This window comes from Hypanus sabinus, chromosome 5 (genome assembly GCF_030144855.1).
Source record: "Hypanus sabinus isolate sHypSab1 chromosome 5, sHypSab1.hap1, whole genome shotgun sequence".
Taxonomy (NCBI): Eukaryota; Metazoa; Chordata; class Chondrichthyes; order Myliobatiformes; family Dasyatidae; genus Hypanus; species Hypanus sabinus.
Window position 1 is genome coordinate 76,456,152 of NC_082710.1, and position 16,440 is coordinate 76,472,591.

General features: G+C 38.8%; 1 protein-coding gene across 3 annotated transcripts in view; it reads left to right on the forward strand.

The window, feature by feature from the left end:
* Nucleotides 1–16,440, forward strand: part of LOC132394255 (zinc finger protein 239-like) — a 98,455-nt gene that overhangs the window by 10,791 nt on the left and 71,224 nt on the right. The window lies entirely within an intron of this gene.

Here is a 16,440-nt window from a genome sequence, read left to right on the forward strand (position 1 = left end):
TTTTACCCGAGCGGCAAACGTATCTGAGTATAGGGACAATTGGGAGCACTGGGTGCACTTGGCCCCTGGTAAGGTGGGGGGGGGGGGTACGGTGGGTGCCCATCACTCCTCATCACGGTCACTGTCCTCAAACACAGTCGGTATGCCAGACATGTTTTCGGGATCCCTTGTTTCCCTATCAATTCGAACTTTAGACAGATGTTCCTGCCCTTCTGTCCTATCCAGGTCAGCCTTGGTTTGCTTACATCGTTTTCCTGCTCTCGTTTTCAGTGCCCATCCACCCATTCACTCTCTGTTTTTAGCGTCTTCCCAACCTTTGGCATTCTTTCTGCAGTACATACCTCTATCCCTTTGTCACATGCATTATTCCTCCAGCTTGCTAATAATATACTGTTCCACTTTACATCTGCCTTATCTTTCCATTCCCTTTTCAACAATTTCCACTTCTTTCCACAGTTTTTTTTTCCATATCAAATTTACTGCTTGCTCTCATGAGGTAATATCCCAGTTTCCCACCCTCCCCCCCCACACCCATTGGCCACATTTTGTTCCCCAATTTCTTATTCAGCGCTGCACTCAACATTCGCAAATCTTTTTCCTTGTCTGGAAAACTCTCACACATATTGTGTAGGGCTGCTTCGGGCTCACTCGTATCAATCGACTGCAATTGACCCATGTTCTCTAAGTAATTTACCCAGCACAAAGCTAAATTAATATCAGATAAATTTACCCGGCTGGCACCTCCTGCTCAGTTGAAAAATTTACTCAGCACGTCTGCCTCCTGCCCACTTAGTAAAATTTTGCCTACCTTATATGAGTCTCCTGACAGATTCTTTCCCGATCCCGTCAAGGTATGTGATCAGACTTGGGCGAGAGACCGTACCTCCAAAGGAACTAATGGAGAGTAACAAAATGTAAAATATCTATTGGGCGCCCGGTCAGTCTCTACAATCCCCAAAGTGGTCCAGCCGCTTACTCAGCCTGTCTGCTTGGCACTCCCTATATTGGGATCCTGTTCCTGATGCCAGATTTTAAATTTTAATCTGAATAAAACTCGGGAGACTAGCTTCTTATCATCACCACAGTTTATTGTGCATTCTCCTGCAGGAGTTTGAGACCCAGTTGTCAAAGGGAAGGCACGTAATCACTGCCACCATCTGACATATGGACTGACTTACTCAGGTTACAGCCATATATTTATATATAGTAAGCCCTGTACATTGCTACTGCAAGATGTTATTTGAACTGGTACACCCACCAAGTCTGTTGGTGCAAAACTTAATTACTTAGATAAGAAAGTTTGCTAAATCGTTTTAATTACAGATGGATGTACTGTCCAGTTCTTATCTGTGATTCATTGTGCAAGGCCCTGACTTAATTACAGACATATATTCATTCCTGTCCTTATCGGCAAGTCCTCCTCCCTTTAGTCAAATGAGGGTACAATGTATAATGTTATCAGCTCTCAGTGTGTCTCTGCAAGCTGCAGAGAACTGGTAATGAGCCTGTCCTAGCTAACTGTTTAAGACAGAGTTTACTTCAGTTCAAAAATTACCATTTAGTCCTAATTATTCTTTTAGCCAGAAGTTCCATGGGTTCAAAATGATTTTTTTTTAATATATCTGCTCAATTTCTCAGGAGGGTTCAGGGGAAATATTTATGTTCAATATAGAAACTGGTGTTACCTGTGTGTATTGTGGCAATGCAAAAGTTGCTGGAGAATTTGCAAGTGGGAAGAAGTGGAGTGATATTTGTAATTTATTTTCATTTTAAAATTTTCTTTATTAATTATTATTGAAGATCAAAAAAGATACATTAAGTCAATATGTCATTATGTACAATAAAGAATTAAGTTCACAAATAACTGATTAACAAAGCTAAGCAATATATCAATAATAATAAGAAAAAATTAAGTGTTAAGAATATTTTTTGAAAGAAAAAAGAATGGGGGGAAAGAACCCCTACTAACTAAAAAAAAACGTACTAACTGAAAAAAGACAAAAAAAAGCCATTGGGAGCACAACCCCAGAGCTATACATCATACAAGCTTCCATTAAAAAAAATCATCAATCGGCCATCTCAAATCTATTTAAAGATGTTATGAAATTCCCATAACTGGATCACTTACCAGCAAAGATCAAGAGGTCCGTTGAAGTCTGATGGTACTATTTTTAAAAGTCTTTATTTATAAAGGGGCACAAAAATAAGTTTAATACAGACATTCAGATAAAATACATCGTCAATACTCAATCTAAAAACGCGGGTAGAATAATAATCATCAATAAGTAATAGCTCTATCGTTTGTCTAGGGGATATTGTATTGTCTGATGGAAAGATAAAAGTCACTGTCCGTTCAAGCTGCAGCTCTTTGGGTTTAAGAGAGAGACGGTTTGAAACTTGCCCGGGTCTTTTATGAGGCCAATCTGTTGAGTTGGGGGGAGTTGGTTCCCCATTGTTAGTTCCAAGTCGTTTTCCGTTGTACCAGCCACCAGCCCCCAGGCAAGGGAACTGAACGCACGTGGCTTCCTTCAAATGGCTTCCCGCTATTACGGGATCGCTAGTGTTTCTTCTGGTGCGTCTGAAGGGGTTGTTACCCCAGACCCTCTTTTATACTTCCTCACGGGGTCTCAGATGTCAATCAGGTTGGGATGATGCAATCTCTCTCTCAACCAGCCCACTTTGCCTGAGGGCTTGCACGTAGCACAGTCCCCAATCCACAAACGTTGTCTCCAGGAGACAATGGCCATGTCTATCTCTCTCATTTCCTGGGTCCTCTGACCCAACCCAATAATGCTCTTACGATTCTCACAAAGGAGGGGGCTACCCCGCACCCTTCAGCCCCTCAGAGCTGTGGTACATTCATAACACCCCCTTTCTTCAAAGCATTTTCATCAGCAGTGAAACGAAGTAGTACAGAGTCTTACAGGGTTTTAGAATCTAACACAATACAAAAGTTTTTTTTTCTACAGAGTAATACAGCGATACATTCAATTCAGCATCTAGACAGTTAACGATTACAGCGTCACTTCCTTTAATATCTTAACATCTTGTACCTTACTAAAGTCCTGTGGCATCAGACTTCAATTTAATAACCACCTATTTTTTTTTCTTCAGCAACAAAAACTAAGGAGTTGTGATCTTAGCTTACGTGCATCCACAAAAGTTTATGTGAATACTAATCTTTTCAGTCGTTTTCAACTTAACAGGCAGGCTTCCAAGGGGGTTGTCTTTATTATTCACAAGCTTTGTCGAAATCCCGTACAACCGGCTTTGCTATTTAAAAATGGCGTCCCCATTAACCGTCGCCTCTGTTTCGGGGAATTTGAGTAAGGGGACGAGATAAACCCTCGCCCACCTGTTCCATAGGAATTATTTTATCAACACCGTGTCCCAAACTTAGCCCATCTTCTGAATTTCCACCCACCTCTGTAATTTTACACAGGTGGCTAACCCTTTCGTCAGGCCCCTTCAGACTATTGGTTTTTAATTTGAACTCTTTGTTCAAGCAGCATTTTGAATTCGGCCTCTTCACACCCCATCCTGGCATAACAATAGCGTGGGGGGCCCCGCTATCTCCCGGCTTACTCTGTAAGCGATCTGCCGGGTTTAAAATTTCTTCATTCCATTTGGGAACTACAGATTTCCCGTTTCCTTCAATGATAATTCTTTTCTCCCCATTCTTAAATTCTGCATCAACTTTGAACACACCTTCGAGCACAAACACCTAGGAACTCTCACGTCCCACTGTTACCAAGGTTAACCCTTTTATCACTGAACCAAGTCTATCTGATCCACAAGGACGGCTGCCCTGCTCCACTGAATCAAATACCTCAGACTTTTTCTGAGCTCCGTTACTAGGTTCAGTACCACGTGCATCCCCATTTTGGACACACTCAAATGGGACATTGGCCTCTTCCAGGCTTTCAATACCCGTACCCTTTTCAAATTCTAAGTTCCCCCATTTCTCCCAGGTACTCTCTGGGCAACTCCCTTCCGGAGTAAACTCAACCCCGCGGGCTGAAACAACCTCATCTGCCAACCCAGCAGACTTCTTCGAGGTAATGGCATCCTTTTCCTTTAGGACTGCCCTCATTTCATTATCGGGAACACCTTTAGAATTTTCAACTTCTTCAAACAGTTCTGCCAAACCAACAGAACATCCTTCTTTTTTTTATAAACTTTTTTTTATTGAGTTTTCAAATAATTACAGCAATAAAAGAAAATATATGAGAGAAAAATATATATATATACCCTACCCCCCTCCCCCCTAACATCCCTATATAAAAAAGAAAGAAAGAAAGGAAAACAAAGAAAGAAAGAAAGAAAGAGTGCCTGGATATCGGAAGATCCCCACATGCTCCATGGAGTTCGTAATAACTTTAGTATATATATTTATTTATTTCCCCAAATAACCAATTATTTCATCTTCGGAGCACCTATATATTTAATCCTGTCTTTTGTAAATAAGGGCGCCAAATTTTCAAAAATGTTTCATATTTATCTCTTAAATTGTAAGTAATTTTTTCAAGTGGAATACAGCCATTAATTTCCTTCTTCCAACGATCTATACTTAAGTATGTATCCGATTTCCAAGTAACTACAATAGACTTTTTGGCTACTGCCAATGCAATTTTTATAAATTCTTTCTGATATTTATTCAATTTGGGTTTCGGTTTTATCCCTTCAATATCGCCTAGTAAAAATAGTATTGGATTATGTGGAAGTTGTGTTCCAATAATTTGTTCCAATAAAACTCTTAAATTTGTCCAAAAGGGTTGAATTTTAGAACACGACCAAGTAGAATGTAAAAAAGTACCGATGTCTCGTTTACATCGGAAACACTGATCGGATAAATTTGGGTTTAATTTATTTATTTTTTGTGGTGTAATATATAATTGATGTAAAAAATTATATTGCACTAATCTTAACCAGACATTTATTGTATTTGTCATACTATCAAGACCTAGTCTTGACCAATTTGTTTCTTCAATTTTAATATTCAAGTCACTTTCCCATTTTTGTCTTGACTTATGGACTCCTTGTTTAATTGCCTGTTTTTGAATCAAGTTATACATATAAGAAATAATTTTGTTAATTTTTCCTTTTTGAATTAAAGTTTCTATTTCATTAGATTTCAGCAATAACATTGTTTGACCTAATTTTTCTCTTAAATAAGCTCTTAGTTGGAAGTAACAAAAAAGAGTATTGTTTGATACTTTATATTTATTCTTTAATTGATCAAATGACATTAACATACCTCCTTCAAAACAATCTCCTATATATCTAATCCCTTTTTGAAACCAATTATATAAAAGTTGATTACCCATTGTAAAAGGAATAAGTCTATTTTGAATTAAAGATCTCTTTGCTAATAAAGATTTCTTTGTCTCATCATCAACATTTCTCTATTCCATAAGTCAATCAAATGTTTTAATATAGGAGATTCTTTCTTTTCCCGTATCCATTTAGATTCCCATTTATATATAAAATCTTCCGGTGTATTTTCTCCTATTTTATCTAGTTCTATTCTAATCCATGCCGGTTTATCTTTCTCAAAAAAAGATGCAATAAATCTAAGTTGGTTTGCTTTATAATAATTCTTAAAATTTGGAAATTGTAACCCTCCTAGATCAAATTTCCATGTCAACTTTTCCAACAATATTCTTGACATCTTACCTTTCCAAAGAAACTTCCTCACATACTTGTTTAACTCTTGAAAAAACTTCTGAGGTAGTTGTATTGGTAATGATTGAAATAGGTATTGTAGTCTAGGGAATATATTCATTTTTATGGTATTTACTCTACCTACTAATGTTATTGGTAATACCATCCATTTATCAAGATTTTTTTTCAGTAATGGTAAGTAATTTAATTTATACAAGTTCTTTATATCATTATCAACTCTTATACCTAAATATTTTATACCATTTGTCGGCCATCTAAATTGAGTTATTAATCGACATTGACTATAATCTCCTTTAGTAAGAGGTAAAATTTCACTTTTCTCTCAATTTATTTTATAACCTGATATTTTCCCATATTCTTCTAATCTATAGGATAATTTATGCAACGAGTGCAATGGGTTTGTTAAGTAAAGCAGAACATCATCAGCAAATAAGTTAATCTTATATTCTTACTGATTAACTCTTAAAACCCTTAATATCTGGGTCCCTTCTAATTAATTCAGCTAATGGTTCTATCGCCAACACGAATAAAGCAGGTGATAATGGACAACCTTGCCTAGTTGACCTTGTTAGCTGAAATGGTTTTGAAATTTGACCATTTGTCACTAATTTAGCTTTGGGATTAATATTTAAGGTTTTAATCCATTTTATTAAAGATATTCCTAATCCATATTTTTCCAATACTTTAAAAAAAATCCCATTCCAATCTATCAAATGCTTTTTCTGCATCCAAAGCAACTGCCACACTCATTTCCTCCCTCTTTTGTGCCAAATGAATTATACTAAGTAATCGAGTTACATTATCTGCTGATTGTCTGTTTTTAATAAATCCTGTTTGATCCATATGTACTAATTTTGGTAAGTATTTGGATAATCTGTTAGATAAGCCTTTTGCTATTATTTTGTAATCAGTGTTTAATAAATAAATAGGTCTATATGATGCTGGCTTTAAAAGATCTCTATCTTTTTTTGGCAATACTATTAAAATAGCTGTGGAAAAAGATTCTCGATGTTTATGCATTCTTTCCGCTTGATGTATTAACTCCATAAAAGGAGGAATTAATAAATCTTTAAACTTTTTATAAAATTCAGGTGGAAAACCATCTTCTCCTGGAGATTTATTACTTTGAAGTGATCCTAGGGCTTCTTCGACCTCTTTCAATGTAAAAGGCATATCTAATCCCTTCTGTTCTTCCGTATTTAATTTTGGAAGAGTTATTTGTGATAAAAATCTTTCTATCTTGACATTATCATTTTGTGATTCTGATTTATACAACTCAGAATAAAAATTCTTATAAGTTTCATTAATTTCTACAGGTTTATAAGTAATTTTATTTACTCCTGTTTGAATTGCATTTATTGTTTTAGAAGTCTGGTCTGTTTTTAACTGCCATGCAAGGACCTTATGTGATCTTTCACCTAGTTCATAATATCTCTGTTTAGTTCTCATAATTGCTTTTTCTGTTCGATATGTCTGGAGTGTATTATATTGTAACTTCTTATTAATAAGTTGTCTTCATTTTTCTTCTGTCATATTTCTTTGAGATTCTTTTTCTAATTTTGTAATCTCTTTTTCCAATTGAACTATTTCTATCATATATTCCTTCTTTATTTTAGAAGTATTACTTATTACCTGACCTCTCAAGTACACCTTCATTGCTTCCCACAATATGAATTTATCATCAACTGACTGTGAATTTGTATCTAAAAAGAACTGAATCTGCTTTTTCATGAAATCACACAAATCTTGACATTTTAGTAACATTGAATTAAATCTCCATCTATAAATTGATTCCTCTTTATCTGTCATTATCATTGTCATTATCAAAGGAGAATGATCTGACAATATTCTTGCTTTATATTCCACATTTTTCACTCTATCTTGAATATTTGTTGATAATAGGAAAAAATCTATCCTTGAATATGTTTTATGTCTATTTGAATAAAATGAGTAATCTCTTTCTTTTGGATTAATTCTTCTCCATATATCAATCAAGTTTAAATCTTTCATCAATGATAGAGTTAATTTTACTACTTTTGATTTTGTGACCACCTTTGTTGATCTATCTAAAACTGGATCGAGACAAAAGTTAAAATCTCCACCTATTAATATTTTGTCATGTGCGTTAGCCAAATTCAAAAAGACCTCTTGTATAAATTTTACATCATTTTCATTTGGTGCATAAATATTCATAAGAGTCCATAGTTCTCTAAAAATTTGACAATGTATAATTACATATCTCCCTGCCGAATCAATTAATACGTTTTGTATTTTAATTGGTAAATTTTTATTAACCAAAATTGCAACTCCTCTCACCTTTGAATTAAATGAAGCTGCAATAACATTTCCAACCCAGTCTCTTTTTAATTTCTGATGTTCTTTGTCTGTTAAATGTGTTTCTTGTAAAAATGCTATATCTATTTTCATTTTTTAAATGTATGTTAGAATTCTTTTTCTTTTTACCGGTCCATTAAGCCCATTAACATTAAAACCTTAAAAATTCAGTAAATTAGTCATTATTTTTAATTATGTTACTCCAAGCTATAATAATACCTAATCTTTCAACTTTTGTGGTACCTTGGGAAATCTTTTTAAAATTCTCCATGTTGCTATGTGTGTCCCCACCAATCATCCAGGCAGAAAGATAGAAGAAAAATAGAGTATAAAGAAAAAAAACAAAATACCCCCCTACTAATGTTGTGAAAAAAAAGGAACACAACAATACCCCCCCTCTGTTGTACGGGTCATGGCAATCGCCATGATTACACACGTGTATCCTGCAGTAACCGATCCAAAGCTCCCCAGACATTGAAAAGTATATATATAAGAAGAAAAAAAACTATTCTCAATTATTATTTCTGAAATTTAGCTTTTCTCCCCTGTATCATCCTTAAATGTCCATCACTTCCATTCACTGTCTCTCTTCATCTTTAATCCATCACGCTTGGAAGTCTCTATGTATAATTAGCGAATGGGTGGAAGTTTTTTTGCGAACTCCTCCGCTTCTCGATAATCGTTAAAAAATCTTCTTTTTCCCTCCTCCAAAAAAATAATCAGCTTTGCTGGGTGATGTATTATGAATTTATAACCCTTTCCCCATAAGACATTTTTTGCTGGGTTAAATTCCTTTTTTCTCTTCAAAAGGTTATAACTTATATCAGGATAATATAAAACTGCCTTCCCTGCTATCATCAACAGCCCGTTTCTCTTTTTGGCACGTTGGGCATTCGCCTTCAGGATCTTTTCTTTATCGTGGTATCTTAAGCATCTTATCAAAATTGATCATGGATTTTGATCAGCTTGAGATCTTGGCCTTAAGGCTCTGTGAGCCCTTTCGATCTCAATTAGAGTATCTTCTTCCATTTCCAATTTTTTCGGGATCCATTTTTGAAAAAAAATTATTGGATCTTTTCCTTCTACATCTTCTTTAAGTCCAACAATTTTAATATTGTTTTGTCTACTAAAATTTTCAAGCTTATCAATTTTTTCCATAAATTGTTTTCTTTCTAATGTCCAGGCAGTAGTATCATCTTCCATTTTATTCATTCTTTCAACTATGTCTTCCGTTGTAGTTTCCAAATCTATAATTCTCTTTTCCATTTTATCCTGTCTTTTTGTCATTTGATCAAACATCATCTCCATATTTGTCATTTTTCTTTTGATTACTTTTAATGCATTTAATTTTTCTAATTTACGCATTATTTGCCTCAACGTCTTTTCCATATTTCCAGAAAGACTTTTGCCTCAATCTTCATCTGATTTTTCCAGAGAATCTGACTCTCTCTCAGATTCACTTTCACTTTTGGTTTCAGTCGTAACTGGGATTTGTAGTTCTGGTTGCTCTGGTTTGCGCATGCTCCTTCCTTCATGCTTGTGCAGTACTCGTTGATCTTTTCCTTTAGAAATGGTCGATGTTGCCGCAGTTTCCTGTTCTGTATCACCGGCAGTATCATGTACCTGAGCCCGCTGTTCTTTGGCAGAAGTGGGCCTTGATTCTGTTCCAACTTGCGTTGCTTTCACGGTAGTAGTTTTCTTCATCTTCTGTTTGTGAGGCATAGCTTGAAACAATCTGGAGTAGTTTATGAATAACTTTTAGAAAGTATTGACTAACTTTTCTTCATTTAGACATTAATTTATTGATTTTTTATGGGAGAGCTGGGTTCCAGCATCTCAATCCTACGTCATCACGTGACGACCCCTCCAGACAGATCATCCTTGTCCAACTCTGGACCTCTTAACTGCTCTATCGGTTCCTCATCTTTATTTCCTGCCTCTAGGACCTTTTTCCTCGCTAAGGGCAGATCTCCCTCCACTCCCTTACCCTCTTTCACTTTACTACTCTTTGTTTTTACACCTTCTAAACCCTTGTGGTACAGGGTTGGTAGAAACGTCTCGGCCAAATCAAAACCGGCCAGATTTAAACTGCTCTTGTTCTCAGCTGCCTTTCTCGACGTGCTGCGAGTGTCCGCGCATGCGGGATAGATCTGGGACTCTAGGGGTGGAGCCTCAACACTCACCAGCCGGCCAGTCCTCATCATGGCTGCCCAAACCTTACCACCTGCTAAATCGTTACCGAGAAGGACGTCCGCGTCAGTTCTCGGGAATTCTGATGGCACCCCTATTTCAACGGGTCCAGACACCAGCTCACAATCCATAATGACCTCATGTAAGGGCACCATTTCTATCTTTTTACTTATTCCCTTTACAGCTACCATTCTCGTCTTTCAACCAAACTCTAGTACCTTGCTGCTGATCAATGACAGCTCAGCCCCCGTGTCTCTCCAGATCCGTCCAGGAACTGGTGTGTCTCCCTCCCTCACAGACACGGTTCCGTGTGACAGACAAGTCTCCAACCCTTCTCGTACTCTGTCTACCCGTGGCTCTCTTGTCGATCTACTGATTACCACGGCACATCCGATAGGGACTGCTGCTTTCCCCTTTCCTGTTTCTTTCCTCGGAGCAAAGCACCGCGATGCAATATGCCCCACTTTTCCATAATTAAAACAGGTCAAGCCCGGAACTCTCTGGCCGACTGGCCTTTCCCCCTCGACCTTACCACTAGCTCCCGGCGGGACCTCTGCCTCAGCCGGCGGACTTTCTCGATCGTTCCCACAGTCTCTCTGGGTACTTTTATTCGAGGAAAACTTTGTCTTGTGGGTTAGGGCATATTCATCTGCGAACCTAGCAAATTCTGAGATGGACTTATCCGGCTTCTCATTGAGATATGTCCGGATATCCTCCGAAACACACCCTTTAAATTCCTCAATCAGAATTAACTCCCTGAGACGCTCAATCTTCTCCCACTCTCTCTGCGGTGCACCACCGGTCCAAGAGCACACCCTTCTCATAGGCAAACTTGGTATGGTTCTGATTCCACCCTTCCTTAAAACTTCTAAACTTTTGTCTATAAGCCTCAGGTACTAGCTCATAACCCCGGAGAATGGCCGCCTTTACTTTGTCATAACTCTCCTCCTTTCCCTCCTCCATGGCCAATGCCGTATATGCCCGCTGTGCCTTCCCCTTTAACACACTTTGTAACAGCGCCACCCACTGACCTTCGGGCCACTTCTGATTCACTGCCACCTTTTCAAAAAGCAAGAAGTAACTATCGACGTCCGTATCCTCAAACGGAGGTACTAGCTTCAATTCTTGACTAACATTGAAACGCTCCTCTCGGTCTGACCCGACCACGTTGCTCTTGCTTTAACTTCTCCATCTCCAAGTCATGTTTCCTCTGTCTCTCTGCCTCTCCTTCTCAGCTGCTTCCAGCTTTTTTAACTGAAGTTCATGCTCTCTTTGCTTCTCAACTCTTTCCTGCTCCCTTTTCACCCCTAATGCCCTTAGCTGGAGCTCCTGATCCCGTTTCACCTCTAACTCCTTTAGCTGGAGCGCTTGCTCCCTTTGTTTGTCGGCCCTTTCTCTCTCTCTCTCTCCTTCTCGGCCCTTTCTCTCTCTCTCTCTCCTTCTCGGCTCTTTCTCTCTCTCTCTCTCTCCTTCTCGGCTGCTTCCAGCTGCTTTAACTTAATTTCATGTTCCAACCTTAATTTCTCCAACTCTAACTGAGCCGTCCCACTAGCTGGTACCTTTTCAGGGATATTTTCCAATACCTCAGCTGCAAACACATTCTTCTCAATGTAATACTGAGTTATGGCCCTTCGCACCTCCCGCTTTTTCATTGCTGACCTCACCTCTGCGAGGTTTAACCCCTTCGCCAAATTTACCAAGTCTGCTTTGGTGGCCGCCTCTAGCGCCTCCAGAGTCAGGTTTTCTATAAATTCATCCACATCCATCTTTGCTGGTTTCCCGTCTGGCTACGCGCATACCAGATCCAAGTTTGGACTTACAAGCTTGATTTACTGGCTCCCCAATTTGGTTTCAAATCTCGCGATGAGAACCCCAATTTTGTTACGAAATTCCCGTAACTGGATCACTTACCAACAAAGATAGAGAGATCCGTTGAAGTCTGATGGTACTATTTTTAAAAGTCTTTATTTATAAAGGGGCACAAAAATAAGTTTAATACAGACATTCAGATAATATACGTCGTCAATACTCAATCTAAAAACGCGGGTAGAATAATAATCATCAATAAGCAATAGCTCTATCGTTTGTCTAGGGGATATTGTATTGTCTGATGGAAAGATAAAAGTCACTGTCCGTTCAAGCTGCAGCTCTTTGGGTTTAAGAGAGAGATGGTTTGAAACTTGCCCAGGTCTTTTATGAGGCCAATCCGTTGAGTCGGGGGAGTTGCTTCCCCGTTGTTAGTTCCTAGTCATTTTCTGTGGTACCAGCCACCAGCCCCCAGGCAAGTGAACCAAATGCACGTGGCTTCCTTCAAATGGCTTCCCGCTATTACAGGATCGCTAGCATTTCTTCTGGTGCGTCTGAAGGGGTTGTTCCCTCAGACCCTCTTTTATACTTCCTCACGGGGTCTCAGATGTCAATCAGGTTGGGATGATGCAATCTGTCTCAAAACCAGCCCACTTTGCCCGAGGGCTTGCATGTAGCATAGTCCCCAATCCACAAACTTTGTCTCCAGGAGACAATGGCCATGTCTGTCTCTCTCATTTCCTGGGTCCTCTGACCCAACCCAATAATGCTCTTGCGATTCTCACAAAGGAGGAGGCTACCCCGCACCCTACGGCCCCTCAGAGCTGTGGTACATTCATAACAAAGAAAAATCAGAAGGAAACCATATTAATTAACTCAAATCAGATGATAGTAGCGGGCAAATGAACCCTACTTTTTCTCAAAATCAAATCGAGGATCAAAAGTTCGACTTCTGATTTTCTCCAAAGTAAGACATAACATCACCTGAGAAAACCATTGTATCAAAGTACGAGCAGAAGCACCTTTCCATTTCAACAAAATAGCCCTTCTGGCCAATAATATAACAATAATGCAACATGTTGGTCTGATGGAGAAATACCATGAATATATTGAGGGATTATACCAAATAAAACTGTCAGTTTATTAGGTTGTAAATTAATTTTTAAAACTTTAGAAAGTGTACAGAAAATAGATTTCCAAAATTGTTTCAATACAGTACACGACTAAAACACACGTGTCAATGTGGCTGCCTTGATTTTATATCTGTCACACTGACTCTCAACATTAGGAAACATTTTAGACAGTCTCTCCTTTGTCAAATAGTAATGATGTACAATTTTAAATTGAAATAAAGAGTGACTGGCATAAACTGAAGAAGAGTTAACCAACTTCAAAATCCACAACCAATCTTTTGTTATCAAGCTCTCTCCTAATCTTGCTTAATCTTAAGTGAAGGGCAGTTGTGCTGTTGTAACAATAAATTATAAATTTTCCCAATAAAACCCTTCACTAAAGGATTCATTTTAAAAATAATATCTAACAGGTCATAATCCTGTACATATGGAAAATTACTTAAGTATTTTTGTAAGAAGTGTCTGACCTGAAGATATTGCAGGAAATGTGAATATGAGAGAGCGTATTTAGTTACTAATTTCTCAAAAGACACCAATCGGCCAACTTGGAACAGATCCGTGGAGGAATAAACTCCTCCAAACAAGAAAAGTAGGATCACTTAATGAAGGTTTAAATTAATAATTTTTATAAATTATATTAGATGTTTACATTTTTTGAAACTGGAACCAAATTCGTTATGACTGCTTAATCACAGGGTATAAATTTAAATTAGAGAGGGCATGAAGCAAAAATTACTTTGAAGTTAGAGGATTGGGAAGCTTTTAAAAACCAACAGAATGCAACTAAAATAATTAAGAAGGAAAAGAAGGAATACTTCGGTGAGCTAGCCAGTAATATTAAAGATGATACCAATGTTTCTTCAGGTACATATAGTGTAAAAGAGAGTGGATATCAAACCACTGGAAAATGATACTGGAGAGTTAGTAATGGGGTGGGGGTGCAAGGTGATGGCAGATGAACTGAATAAGTATTGTACATCACTCTTATCTGTCAAAGACACTGGCAGGAATATGGAAGTCAGTGGTCAGAATGTGTAAAGTGATGTTACTTGGGAGAAGGTACTTGGGAAACAGAGATGGTCTGAAGGTACATAGGTCACCTGGACCAGATGGTGTACACCCCAGACATCTGAAAGAGGTGGCTGAAGGAGGCATGGAGGCAGCAGCAATGATCTTTTGAGAATAATTAAGGAAATTATATCCTATGTAGTTTTTTCCTTCACTACTCCCCCTCTCCCAGTTTCACCTATAAACTATCACTTCTTCCATCCCTTTCACCCCCACACTTCTTCCTCTGACGTCTCATCTTCTTTTCCCAGTCCTGATGAAGGGTCTCGGCCTAAAACATCAACTGTTTACTATTTCCTATATATGCTGCTTGGCCTCCTAGGTTCATCCAGTATCTTGTGTATGTGCTGCTAGGATTTACAGCATCCACAGATTTATTTTCCTGTTTTTGATAAAAACAAAAGCAGGGTCATATAATATAGCAAGAAAATAGTGGGAAGTTAGAGGATTGGAAAGCTCTTACATAACCAACAGGAGACAACTAAAAAAACACACAGGAGAGACAAGATGCAAAATTAAGGTAAGTGAGCCAATAATATCGAGTATCAAAAGTTGTTCAAATATACAAAGAGTAAAAGAGAGGCAAGAGTTGATATTGTACCACTGGAAAATTATGCTGGTGAGTTAGTAACAGAGCAAAGAAATAGCGGCCGAACGTAACAAGTATTTGTGTCAATCTTCACTGTGTAAGACACCAACAGTATAAGACCATAAGACATAGGAGCAGAATTAGGCCATTTGGCGCCATCAATTCTTCTCCGCCGTTCTATCATGGCTGATCCTGGTTCTCACTCAACCCCATGCACCTGCCTCCTCGGCCTATCCTGTAATACCCTGACTGATCAGCAAACTGTTAGCTTCTGCCTTAACTACCCGCAGACTTGGCCCCCACCGCCATCTGTGTGAGAGAATTCCACAGATTCATTGCTCTCTGACTAAATAAAATCCTCCTTAACTACTCTAAAAGGTCACTTCTCAGTTTTGAGGGTGTGCCCTCTGTTATGGCTACACCCATACAAGAAGTCCTTTCCTCATCCACACTATCTAGACCTTTCCACATTCGGTGGGTTTCAGTGAGATTTAACACCCCCACCCCACCTGACCCGCATTTATTAAACATAGGTCTGTTGCACTGACGTGGCAGTGGAACGAACCCAAGTGCTGAACAATGGCGCGAAGGCCAAGTCGGGAGGCGTTGGCGTGAGAGTGGGGAAGGTTCCAAGGGAGTCTTTGCCCGGAGTTTTGGTTCGAGTAGATAATTCAGGAATGAGGTTAGATTTAGAACTGATAGTACTAAATCCCCTGGAATGAGATTACTCATGTACTGCGTATGTTAATCAAAATGGCTTCTTTGTTATGCTAACTGGAGAGAGAGTGTTGTCTTGCAGAGCATTCTTGAAGCTTCTCGCAGCCTGTTTAGGTTTAGAATTGCTGATTACGGGGATTGTATTCATTTGTTAACCAATGGGGTGGGATGTCATTTTTTTCCTGTGGGTCTGGGAGCTGGGATTTCGCGATCTTTTCGGGGGTCGGGGAAGAAGATGCCGAAGAAGGTGGATGTGTGCCACACTGCTCGGTTGATCACTTCGGGTGGTCCCAGGTGCGAGGTTGTGGAGGTCAGAGGAGAGCGAAAGGTGATCAAATGGTTCGATGGTTCAGCTCCAACCATGTGCACTAAATTGACTGAACTCTGATAAGTTTTGGTGCCTTTTACTTTATTTTCTTTTCCTTCATGTATATTGTACGTTAGTAATCACCTAGTTCTAGTAAAATCCTTAAAGTATATTCTATAACTGTATCTGGTGTGATATTGTGTGTGCGATGCTGCATTAACTTGTTTTCCACAGCACCTGCGTGTACAGGAGGCGGGGTTGGCGAGTGGCTAGAATTTTCCCCCTAACATATACCAGCCTGTCGTGTAAGCATTACACTCGTACACGAGTCGACCAAAGAACTGGCAACTTCTAGTTGTGGTCACAGGGTTCTTATCCTGCCTTGGTTGATGGAATGCAGGTGTTGGTGGTTGTTGGAACCGGGGAATGATTGGGAACTAAATGAGGTGGTTAAGGCCCAATTCCTGAGGAAGATAGCCAGGTGCCAGAAGGGTCCATGACAAGGTCAGTGCAGGAGTACAGGCCCAAGGCTGGCAAATGCTCTTCATATCTTAACCCCTTCATTCCCGGAATCATCTTCTTGAACATCCTCGGGACTCACTCCAATGACA